The 13,726-nt window shown below is 32.1% G+C and overlaps 1 pseudogene; it reads right to left on the bottom strand.

The window, feature by feature from the left end:
• Positions 1 to 9,326: 9,326 nt before the first annotated feature.
• LOC106026310 (olfactory receptor 5H17-like) lies at positions 9,327 to 10,270 on the bottom strand (annotated as a pseudogene).
• Between the last annotated feature and the right edge of the window lie 3,456 nt (positions 10,271 to 13,726).

Here is a 13,726-nt window from a genome sequence, read left to right on the forward strand (position 1 = left end):
TTCTCAAATCACTCTGAGATGCCAGATTTACACTGATACCAAAATGACATCAGAATATAACAAAAAGTAAATCTTCAGATTAATATCCTTGCTGAGCACTAATGTAAACATCTAAATACAGTACCAGCAAGCTGACTCCAAGAGTACAGCTAATGGTCATACACTGTGATCTAAAATTTATTCAAACTATGTAAGGAAGCTTCAACCTATGCAAACCAGTAAATATAATTCATTATACCAACAGAAGGAAAAACAAAAAATGTGAACATTCAAGGTGCCACTGTAAAGGCACTAACTGAATTCTCCATTTCTTCATGTGGAAAACCCTAAAAAAAAAAAAAAAGTAAGAAAGAACACATCTCAAAACAATACAGGGTAACTATACAACAACCCATAGGCAACTTAATACAAAATGGGAAAAATCAAAAGGCACTGCCTCCAATCTGTGGAAAAAGGCAAGGATGCCTGTCCCCCATTGTTATTCATGAATGGTCTGGAAGACCCAGCCAAAGCAAGAGAAGGAAGTAAGAGTCATCCAAAGGGGAGAGGAGGAAATCAGCTTATCCCTACTTGCAGGTGACATGATTTCATATGTACAGAAACTTAAAGATTTTTTCAAAGGGGAGAACTAATGAATTCAGTAATAATATAAAATAAATGTGAAAAATAAAAATTGTTTTATATACCAATAACAAACTTGCTGAAAAGAAATCAAGAAAATACTAATAATCTTTTTTAAAAAAATTAAATACTTTGATTAATTTTAATCTGAAGACTAAGATATCTCCGACATGAAAAACATAATATACACAAGACAATTTGAATATGACAAAAAAAGTAATAGAGACTCTATATTTCTGGGTTAAAAGAATTAAAATATTGTACAACTCAGATATAAGGCAATCCCAATCAAAATAAAGATATAGTTCTTTACAGAAATGGAAAATATAGTCCTAAATTTTATATGGAGCACTAAAGACTTGAAATAGCTCAAGCAATCCTGAACAAAAGAGAAATTCACATACGTCGCAACTCATCAACTCAAAACATGCTATGAAACTGTGCTAAAGAATCCAAGTGATGCAACATAAAGCCAACATATAAACTAATGGAAAAGAATAGGAAATCTACAAATCAATACAAATGTGTAAGGCAACTGATCTTTGACAAAGACACCTAAAATATACATTACAGAAAGGACTGTTTTTTCTATAAATTATGATGTAGAAACTTAATATTCACATGCCGAATGAAACTGAGCCATTATCTTTCATTATACATTAAAACTAACTCAAAATAGATCAAAGGCCTACATGTAAAACTGGAAAGTACAAAAGTATTATAAGAAAACTTGCAGAAATGATTCAAAATATCAGTAGAGACAATTTTGGAGATAGATTCTTCAAAGCACAAATAAGAAAAGTAGAGATCGATTAAGAAGGGATAATATAAAACTCAGTCTTTAGCACAGGAAAGGAAGTAAGCAAATGAGCCAAGAGATAATCTGCAGAGTGTGAGAAAATATTTCCAACATTTTGATATGAGATAGGATCCTAGAAACTTACACATTACTAAAACTGAACTGAGAATATTTAAAAACCCAGAATAATCCAGTAACAGGCACTGACCTTCAGACAACAGTAAAAACAGTCAAAAATCTATCAAGAAAAAATCCAGGTCCTCATACACTCACTGCTGAATTCTACTAAGTTTTAGAAACAATCTAGTGCCAACATTCCTCAAACATTTTAGTAAAATTTAAAATGAAGAAATACTCCCAGAGACATTCAGGAGGTCAACATTATCCTGGTTCCAAAATCAGAAAAACAAACAAAAGTTACAATACAAATCCTTTAAAGAACCTAGGTGAAAAATGCTAAACAAAATACTGTTGAACAGATTGCAACAAATCATTTGAAAGACCATACTTCATGCCAAAGTAGACTACATCTGAGGGATGCAAAGATGGTGGACACACAAATAAATAAATGTAACCCACTGCATAAAGAATAGCTGAAACAAAAATCATACAATCATCTCAATAGATGCAGAAAAAGCCATTGAAATATCCAATGTCCATTAATTAGAGTAATTATGGACTTAATATCTGATAAAAGTCATTTGTTACAGACCTACTTCCAACATGATATAATAGAGGGAAAAACACAGAATTTTTACTATAAAATTAGTAACAAGACAAGCATGACTCATACAACTAGTGCAACTTTACCCAAAGTAATCAGGCAAGAGAACAGCAACAACAGAAACCATAAGAACAAAAACAGTAACAAAAAGACACGTACAGGAAAGGAATAAGGTCGTTAAAATATTAGTCATGGATGATATGACTTGCTACATAGTGGACCTAAAAAATTCTACCAAAACATATAGAATTAATAACCAAACTTAGCACTCTAGCAATAAAGTAAACAATTCACAAAAAACTCAGTACTGTTCTCATAAACCAATAAAGAACAATTTACAAAAAGAATTCCATTCACAACAGCAACAAGTAGAGTTACATACTTGAAATTTAACCTAACCAAGGAAAACAAAGACATCTACACTGAAAGCACTAGAACTCTGCAAAAGAATACAAAACAAAAAAAAGAAGAAGAAAAGACAAAAAGACATCAGAAAATGAAGATTTCCCTTAATCCTGGTTCACTAGAACAAAGCTAGACAAAACAGATATTTTGCCAAAATTGATATACAGGTTTCTCACAACCTCAATTAAAATACCAAAAGCATTTTTAAAGAACAAGAGAAAACTATCCTAAAATTCATAACAGTCCTGAAGAGATTCGAATAGGTAAAGTGAACTTTTATATAAAGAGTAAACTAGAGACATTACCACCCTATATTTCAACTTATTTTACTAAGATACAAACCAAGCATATTAATGGCACAAAAACACACGTACATCAGTGTAACAGAAGAGATGATGCAGAAAAGTGCCAAGCACATTCAGTTATGTATTCTTTCACAGGGGTTTCAAAAACAAACACTACAGGAAAGAGAGCCTCTTTGATAAATGCTTCTGGGAAAACCAGCCACCCACATGCAGAAATTTGAACCCAGATTCAAATCACTCACCATGTAGTAACTCAAATAAAAATGGATCAAATATCTAAATATTAAAACAGAGACACTTATCTGCTGGAAGATAAAATAAGCACAAATCTTGAGTATATGAACTTAGTATAAAGACTTTCTGAGGAGAATTTAACTTGTATACATAATACCATCAAGAATCCTACTAACAAATGGAATCATATCAAGTCAAAACCCATGTATACAACAAAGCAAAAGTTAACAGACTAAGGAGAGTCCTCCAGAATAGAATAAAAAGTTCTCTGCTGAACCAGATAAAAGACTAATATCTAGAATATATGAAACACTCAAAAAATAAAAAATAAAAACTGGCCCCTCAAAATACAAGGGCCAGGCAAATAAAAGCAAAATGAAAGCATGTACACTCATCATTACAGGAATATTGGATGGCAAATAAAAATAAATAATTGTTCAACAACTGTGATAACTAGAAAAGTGCAAATTAAAACACTGAGATTCTACTTTATGCTCCATGAAAGGATACCATCAAGAAACAAAATAACAAATGCTGAGTGGGAACTGCAGGTAAAATGTAACCTTTCTACACAAGAGGAGGCAATGCAAACTAGTACAACTGTTATGGAAATCAGTATGGAGTTTCTTCAAAAACTGAAACTACAAGCTACAGTTGACCTAGCTGGTCCCCATCTCAGTATCTTCCTAAGAGATAAGAACATCATGCTACACCGGAACATGCATGTCCATGTTTATAGCGTCAAAGTTCATGACGGGTAAATATTAGAAACAGCCTTTATTTACATCAACAAAAGAAAGGAAAAGAAAATGAGAAATTTTCACAATGGAATACTACTCTTTCATAAAGAAAGATAAATTTGTCACTTGTAGAAAAATGGATGAGCTTTAAAACAATGTTAAGTGAAATAAAATGAACATATGAGCTTAAATATCACATTTTCTTATATATGAAAATACCAGAATTTAAATGAGAAACAAAATAAAATTCAGACAATACAAATTGTGGAGATAGCTCTTTCTGAAGTAGAAACTGGGTTAAGAGCTAAGGGTATGGGGAGGGAGAGTAGACAAAACCTGGACCAACTACCTAGAATGAATGTAAGCATTATGTATTACAAATATAATCTAATAAAACTCAAGAGAAAGAGACAGAGATGAAAGGAAGTGGGAGAGTGAAGGGAAAAGGACACGGATTAGAGCAAGAGAAAGAGAGACCCCAACTAACATTACTGTACTGGATTTCCTATATTCTTCTTGAAAATTAATAGGCAATACTATAATAGAATTGTTAGTTATTGCTCCAACATAAGTCTCACATAAAATGCACATTTTCAAAATTTGAATGCAAAAGTACTTCAGCCACCAGAATATGCTGAATTATATACAAAATGTTTAAAATGATGCTCTAAATGTTGGGAAATCTTGACAATTAATATTTTGCAATTGATAGAAATCCTTCCCATTATTCTACTGAAATGTGCTTATAGTCTTGATTTGCTATCATTACTGTAGTGCTTCATTACAGATAAAAAATTATGAAGCACTGTAGTCTGCAGTTCAACCTTGAAATATATGTCCTGCTGAATTCTTAAACTATCTGTCCAAAATACAGACAAATGAGAATATTTGCATATTGTTGTTTAATCATAAACTAGAAGGAATATTGAAACAACATTTAGAGGGATCTTCAGCATTGCATGATATTATATTTTCCTCACTGAGTATAATGATTGTCCAAGTGGTGTGAAATCAATGACATTAACAGTGCTGACTCAGATATCGTGGCTTTGTGTTCAATTTTTCTGTTTTGGCACTAGCTTTTTAGATGATTCTAATGTTCACTAAACTTTGAGACCCAGTGTCTTAAAATGCCACTCCTGAAAAAAAATTAGATCAGAGAGGTTTTGACCCATGCCTAATTCATAGATATATTTTCCTATCACCTGGGTAATTTTGTTAATTTCAGAGTAAACATTTTAAATCATAATAAAAGTTCACATTGTATACATATAAAAAGAATTATGAATTCTTTTGAATATCCAAGTTAAAATGAACATAACATCACAAACATATTCTTCTGTATCATCATCACTTGCTATGAGATAATTCTAATCCAATGTCAGCAGAATTTTATACAATTTATCATGTGTAAATACCAATTAAATAATACCTTGGAGTTTCACAATTTAATGGAAAACAAAAAATGTTGAATATCTTGTCAAAAATAAGTGTTTGGCATTCTATCTTACATTTAAGAAAATGGTGGATAAAAAGAAAAAATGAAAACCGACAAAGAAAATGAGACTACAAAAAAGATAAGGATTTTGGCAAAGTCATGAAACATTAAACAATGAGTTAAAATCAAAAAGCAAAACAAAGACAAGGACTCTGTAGAAATGATGTGTATGAGGAAGCTGCACAGAAAGTGGGAGCTTCTGAGAAGCCCTCAAACTTGTTGTACATTTACTAAAATTAAAGTAAAATTTGAGAGGTTACAGACACTGCCCAAACATTCTTTTTTGATATCCATGTAAACGTAAGGAAAAGAAAATTAAACTAATACACCTTTGTTATAGTAGATGAAAGAACTCCAGTTGATTGAAAATATTTGACCTCTGTGCTATAAAGGTGAATGAACAAAAATAATTCTAGGTAACTAAAAGAAAATGATCATTACAATGGGGACATTATACAACAGTAAAAATCAATCAACTACAGCTGTGCAAAAATGACAGCTGGATGGATTTCTGAGTTGACCAAATTAAAGGAACAAACAATAGTAACTCAATTTGACTCTAGCAGACATTTTGTCTTAAGAACTATGTAAGAAATAATCACAAAGTTAAATCAAAATCTGATTTTTAAGAAACATGAATAATGTAAAAAGAGAACGTAAGCTATATATACATGTACATTTTGCATATTTGTGGTATTTGTGCACATCTATATGTAAATCATATTAGTTGAACCTACTGATGACCAAATAAAATTATAATGATCAAGATACATGTACAATAAATGTACATAAACCAGTAGCAAAGATAATCAACTGAAAAATATTAAAGTGAAATACAATTTAATGTGTGGTCTCTATGAAATATCACTTAATGGCAAAGTTTGGGAAGGCAGCATGTCCGCAGGATGGAAGATGAAAATAACTAGAATTTTGCAAACATAAGATGAGTAATCTTAGGATGAAGGACTCAGTAGTATCACTGTAAAAATGTATGGAATTCCACTGTGGAGAGGTAAATGGCAAATAATAGACTGCAGATGGATCACGTATTATAATAAAGAATGTGAGGAGAAAAAAATCTAGCATTCAGTGTTTTTGTCTCTCTGCCAGTCACTGGACACTAAATGTCATATCATTTTGCCACTACTTAAATTTTGGTAATATAAATTTAAATTCCTTCATCTGTACCAAACACTTCAATAAATTTTCAATGGTAGTATTTTTACATTTTTAAAGATTAAAAACCTTTCCTTCTTCCCACCAACTTTCTCTATGCCCACCCTTGCTTAATTATTTAATTTAATCTATTATTTTTCTGAGTTAATGAGGATTTTAGTTGCCCAGAAAAGAACCTAGACACTTAGATAATCCCTAAGCAGCATCAGTGACAAAGAGAGGCCACACTCCTCTTTACTCAGGAACACTGAACTAAGCTTAGTGTTTAGCCTTCATGTCGCTCTTTTAACTCCCTTCTCATTGTGTAAGATTATCTTCAAACTCTTGTTCATAATTCTGTTTGATATCTCAGAGCTGTTTACAGCTCCAAAAAATGAAACATCACTTTTCAAAATGAGTGGAATGAAAGATCTACCTCATGATCCTCAATACTCCTGTACTTCCTTCTCATTCAAACACAAATCTGCCACCACAATGGAGTAAATGTGGTAAGAGTCCCAACCTAACAGCATTACTATCTTTTTGAACTTACCACATCCAAGTCCTTTTGAACGGCATTTCAGTTTAGTGGTCAGTGTATTTATAATGCAACCTGTATATTGCTTTTACTTATTTTCAGCATTAAACATTTGGCATGACATGAATACTGCACTAAAATAATTTAGTTTATGAATGAAGGATGCACCCATGTCTCCTTTGTTCTTGAACTGGCTTCCTGGTACTTCTACCTAATGTCATTTTTTCATCGTCCTTGTGTTTGTTTGTTTGTTTGTTTACTTCTCTTTGATCTTCTATTTAGAGCCTTCTCATTGTGGTTGCCAGCTGATTGGCAAAGTGTCCCTCATTTATCATTATGTTAGAGTCAGTAAGGGGTCGATGGATATCTATCATAGTCTATATTATATAATGAATACAGTGACTCTAGACTGAATAACACAATGACTTTAGAGTAATTACATATGTATACAGTATGGGTGTTTGTATATACTGTTTTAAACTTACACATACACTTCCAGGTTGCTTCTCCTGAATTCTTTTGGAGGGAAGGGCTGCTAATCATTTGTATACTGGCTTTCTGTATCCTGCCTATACGCTCTTTTTCTGGTCTCCTGGTTCAACTCTCAAGGCCATTTTGTGTCTTTCTTTATGTGTTTTTTTCTCTTTCTCTACCCCTATCTATGACTTGCATCTTAGGGGAATTTGTCTAGTAGAATTTTTTTTAACTCTCTCTGGTAGACATTACATAAAAGACCTATGAAGGCCACTATTCTATTTTCTTGTCTACAGACTTCTTATCCTACAGAACTATGTAATTGAGAAGTAATGAAAATATAGTAGAATCTATTACACTGAGATAAAAATAAAACTAAGATGTGTGTACGAAAAACATCTGATAGAAAAGTTTGGGAGAGCAGAAGGATGAAAGTGTCCCCAGGATGGAAGATATAACAACTACATTTTCACTTAAAAAGTGATCCATTTTTATGGTAAAAGAATTTTCTATTATTTATTTTAATTCTGTATCATTTCTATGTTTTTTTCTGTTTTGATTTTTTAAAATAAAAAAAAATTCTTAAAAGAAAGAATCACTGGTATTTCTAGAAAAAATGCATGGAATTTCATTGTTAACAGATAAGTGGCACCACCATTTGCGCTTTTGCCCAAGATCAAGTGTGATAGGAAAACGGCCAAGGGAGCCCTGCAGCTTGATCACACACTATACTTAGAGAATCTGAAGAATATTCAGAGTTTCCTATCGCATCCTCAGAGGGGATGGCACAGCATTATACAATGTTATAACAGCTTGTACTTCAATAATATCCATATAAAGTTCCTCATGTGAACAAAACATTGCAATGAAGTTTGAATGTTAAGCATTATGATTTTCTTTACACTTAAGGAAGATAGATGTATACTTTCTATATTACTACTTTTTAAACTCTCACCATAAAAATTATTCACTTTTTTATGAATTTCTAGTTCTTACATCTTCCATCCTGCTGACACGTTCATTTTTCTGCCCTCCCAAACTTTATCAGATGTTTCTTCATACAGATTGTTAGATTCATTCATATCTCAATTTAAAACTGTTATTGGTTTAACATATATTCTTAATTGTTTAATTTGTTCATTAATTTTCTGAATTAAGGAGACTTTTTACATTGCCCAGAAACAAAGCATGACATCTATAAAGGGGCTTAGTAGCAATCAAGGACAAAAGAGGTGACACACATCTTCTTATTACTCAGAGAACACTGAACTAAGAACATCTTTTTTACTCTTAGCAGGGGACTCACTCTTTTAACTCATTTCTCATTTTTATAAGTATATACAAAGCTTAGTTGATAATTCTGTGATATGCGATTTGAATAATTCCAAGATGTGAAACTCAGCATTTCTCAATACAAATAGGAAAAAAAAAGACTGTTTTTATGACTAGCAATAATACTGTGCTTTTTTCTCATTCAAAAACAAATTTGCAGCCACAGAAATGTAAATGTGACATGAGTCCCAACTACACAATAGTATTATCTGTATAAACTTATCATACTCAGTTTCTTTGGAATGATGCATGGTTTATTGCTCAATATATAAATAATTCAAGAACACAAACTGTAAAATGTTTTCCTTTTTTCAGCTTTAAATTTTTTGGTATTAAACTCTTTATGAGTGAAGGGAATGTTTCAAGGACATAATAAAACACATAAATAAATCATTAACATTATAGAACTATAACTGCCAGACTCTCTGAATAATACTGATAACATTAACATTTTTCATGGTTTTTATTTTAGCTAACAGAGAGCAGATATCAATATGAGACCTAAGCATTTCTATTTAACATCTTTCTCAGTGAATCTATGACTTGCTTATTTCTCAAGCTGGAGATAATTGGATTCAGTGCATGGTTTATGATGCTGTAAAACAGAGAGAAGATCATATCCTGACCATCTGCTTGTGAAGATGCTGGATGCACATGCATGGATAGAAGGGGGCAACAGGACAAAGACATAGACAAAAGATGGGCTCCACAGATGGGAAAAGCTTTCCTTATGCTTTTGAGACACTTCTTTATTTTTTTTTTATTAGTACCAGGGATCAAATTCATGACAACCCGCTTGCAAGGCAGGCACTTAAGCCACTGAGCTAAATCCCCAGCCCCATGATATCTTTAAAACAGTGAATAGAATAAGTGTTCAAGAGACAAGAACAATCAAAATCTTGAATACCTTAATTGAATCAGAGAAAATAAAAACAAGTAGATAATTAAGAGCAGGTTCTGTACAGGAAATCTTAAACAACAGTGTAACGTCACAATAAAAGGGATATATATGTGGGAATTACAGAAAGTTAATCTGAATAAAAAGCTTTCATGAATTAATGCATGGAGAAAGCCACCTAAAAATGATGAAATTAATAGCTGTACATACAGTCTATTGGTCATAATGACAGTATGGATTGCATATAGCTACATAGCGCTCATAAGCCATTGGTGCCAAGAGAAAACATTCTGAGGTTATACCGATTGCAAAGGAGAAAACATTCTACCATGCATTTGGAGAGAAAGATATCAACTTGTATTTGTCTAACAAGTTAACCACCACCTTAGCCGTCACAGTGGATGATAAAAAAGCATCTACAAAGGCAAAATTGCCAAGGAAAAAAATACATGGGTGTGTGAAGGTGAGGGTCCTTCTTGACAAGACTAATCAGACCCAGGTTCCCCACAATGGTGGTGAAGCATATTGCCAGGAATGCCAGAAACATCCACTCTGCTTGATGTGGGAGTCCTGAGAAGTAAACCCTGTGAAAACATTGCATTTTTCATTTCTATGTCTGCACTGGGTATCTCCTGAAATAAAATGGAGCACATATTTTAAAACTCATGATGTTTATAGGGAGGAAATGAGAAAATAGGAGTGGAGAGTAAACCACTTGGGTACAATGTTGGATTGAGCATTTCAGGCTATATACTAGTATAATGTAAGAAGATAGTTTTGGGGAGTTAGAAATGGCAAAAAGTTAAATGAACCCAATTCAATAAATATGCAAGTTGTAACAAATTTAGAAAAGTAAGACTTTTTAAAGCACTAGTGACTTTACTGGGAATAATGAAATGTGACTGGAAATGCTGAGTCCTAGACATATTCAGAGTCCAGAGCTAAGGTACTAGAATGGCCATGATTTTAAACTGAATGGAATGCCACTTGAAGAAAGGTACATTCAATTTCTTAAGGAGCAAGTTTATTCTGAAAAACTTTATGTAATGATATGAGAAAACATTTTTTAATTAAATATTTCATGAAATATAAAATGCCTGTAGAGAGGAAATTTTAGTGTAGTGTTCACTAAGCTGTTGTTGCTCAGCACGACTAAACTTAATGTATGAAACAGAAACTATGAGGTAGAACAAAATAAGTGGAATAGTATTTCAAGAAGAGGTTAATAACGTATACCTCTAGAGTGTCCTGAGTATGAAACAAGCATAAGGGAGGTGCCTGCTCCATATATATCTCAAAACTTAGGAGAATGAAAAGTCACTAAGACTTACTCTCCAAGAGGTATAAAGGTCAGCCAGTTACCTAGAGAGGTGTTCCTTGATGACTGGACTGTGGTCAAAAAGAATGCAACTGAGAACTTTAGTTGTCAAAATTTTAGACGCAGCATCACTTTGAATACATGCAATATAATTATATGTATTAATTACATTCTAGCAATTTTTTACTGTAAGCATATTTTCATTTCTTATTATAACCTGAACACTGTGTTTAACAAAGGAGAGGCAAAATAGAAATAATGAATAGATCAATCTTAAAAGTAAGAGGAAAATAAAAAGCAAAGTTTTGTTGAAATTATGAAAGACAAGACACACAAGAAGAATACACCAAACTCAATTTCCTGTATAATACTTAATTAATAAAATTGATTGTAAAGCTAAGAAATTTTTGGTGACTTTAGTGAGAGCAGTTTGTTATGTATTAAAATTAAGATAGGAGAATAATTGAAATATATTGGAAGCAGTATAACAATGAAGAGATGGAAGAGTACTCCAGGTGACTTGAAAAACAGTTGTAATTTTCATATTGTGTGTAGTCAAGTATAACTTGTATTTTAATAAAAGTTTTGAAAGTGAGAGGACAGGAAGGAAAAGAGAAAAACCCAACAAAAGCCTTGGAATGGGAATTTGACACAGGTGGAAGTAATTGAGAAGATGGAAGAAAATAAACAGAACAGTATAAATATATGTAAACTAGCATAGAGACAGCAAAGACCAAGAGAGGATGCAGCCAAGAAAGACTGAGCTGAGATGAAGAGAAAGGCTTTGAGATTTAGATGCAAACGAACTATTTAATTTTGGAATATATTGAAAGTTATCTACCATAGTATCATTTTTCTCCTTCAATTGAGACAGGAGGCTTTTTTTCCCACATGGAATTTCAGTAGAATGTAGAGGTCTGATTACAAATTTTGTTAAATCAATCGTGTGCTTTTCATAAAGCGATTGCTATTCTTTCTATGTGTAAATGCTCTATTTTCTTTAAACAAGTGAAAACTATATGATAGCTATAGTTTTAATTCTTAATATTTTACAGTGTTAATTTTAAAATAGTACATTTTGCTTACTTTCAACACCAAAAAAATATAGTTACTATATAAAATAAAAGGTGCTGATTTGTTTTTCTACATTAGTTCCTTGATTATGGACATGCATACCAAACATCATATGCTGTACCTCAAATATATAAAGTAAAACCTTTTTTCTTTCTTTTAATTATTACACTGATGAAATAAAATGTTTCCAGATATCATTTATATATAGTATATACATGTATGATTTTATGTACTTCTGACATATTTCATTATATATATATATATATATATATATATATATATATATCAAATGGATATTTGAATGACCCCTTAACATTTTAAATCAGATTTATGATTAAACACAGTGGAACCAATTTATCAGAACTATTAGGAATGATATCTATGTAGAGGTAGTTATGAGTTTGTAAATCTTGGTGAAATTGTCTAAAGTTGTAGATGACCATATAAAATCATGAAAACGAGCAAATCACTCTCACCACATTATTTTAGCTCAAATTTAAATATGAAGATAATGTACTAGTTTTCATTCTTCACCTGGGTTTTTAGTATATTATAAAACCAATCTAAATTGTAGCGAATTAAACAGTATTTTTACATTATACAAAGTGTTTAAAAATAAAAATATATTAAAAGAAATTTCAGACGTCCTTCAAATATGTTAAGCTATGAAGCAGAAAAAATACACCAATCCACGATTAACAATAACAAGCATGATAATTCTTTAAAGCACTGATTCATTTTGGGGACTTCATTTATGGTGTGTGTCAGGAATCAAACACAAATCTGTGCTTGCCAGGCAGGCACTATGCTGCTGAGCAATATCCCCAGCCTGGGGGCTTCATTTTCAACACTCAGGAAAAAGGTTGTTTATAAATATTACTTTGAACACAAGATGTAACCAGTTGAATAATTGTAATTTTTCCTGAAGTAAAAGAAGTAGTGACCTAAAATTCCCCTAAGAATACCACAGAATCCCAGTAAGACAAAGTGAAGCTCTTCTACTGAACACTGTGAGTATGGACATATATGAGGAATCCAAGCCGTCTCCTGCCACTTCAGACTTCTGCAATCATAAATATCAAATCATCATAGGATTGTCTCATTTTAACAAGTAAAATTGGACTTTCATTCAATATTTTGTATCACAAATGATATGCCTGGCATATTGGAATAAACGAGCTTTTAAGACTCTCCAGAGGTTAGGTGAGGTATCTCGTTCTGTTCCTCAGGTTAAGGGAAAAACAATCATTATGAAATGATAAGTAACATGCTCAAATTTATTTTTGAGCATACACAGAACAACGTGTGATTAAACATGATGAAGTGTGATTAGTCATATGGTAAATGTAGCTGTCAAGTCCCATTCAACAGAAAGATAAGTTCATGAAAATATTAAAGTGTTCCCTCAACCACCTTATTCACCAAACTGGCACCACACATCTTCTGGTTCTTCTTCAAGTCAAAATGAACATGAATGGTAATTATTTTGAATTATTTCAGGACATCAAGTGAGCCATAACAGAGCAATTATAAACATCTCACTTTTCAAATGAAATTTGTTAATCCGTCACTTTACTTGCTTGGAATATTGCTAGTTAACAAGAATAATGT

This window comes from Cavia porcellus, unplaced genomic scaffold (assembly GCF_034190915.1).
Source record: "Cavia porcellus strain 051 isolate PalLab524CR breed Dunkin Hartley unplaced genomic scaffold, mCavPor4.1 scaffold_34, whole genome shotgun sequence".
NCBI lineage: Eukaryota > Metazoa > Chordata > Mammalia > Rodentia > Caviidae > Cavia > Cavia porcellus.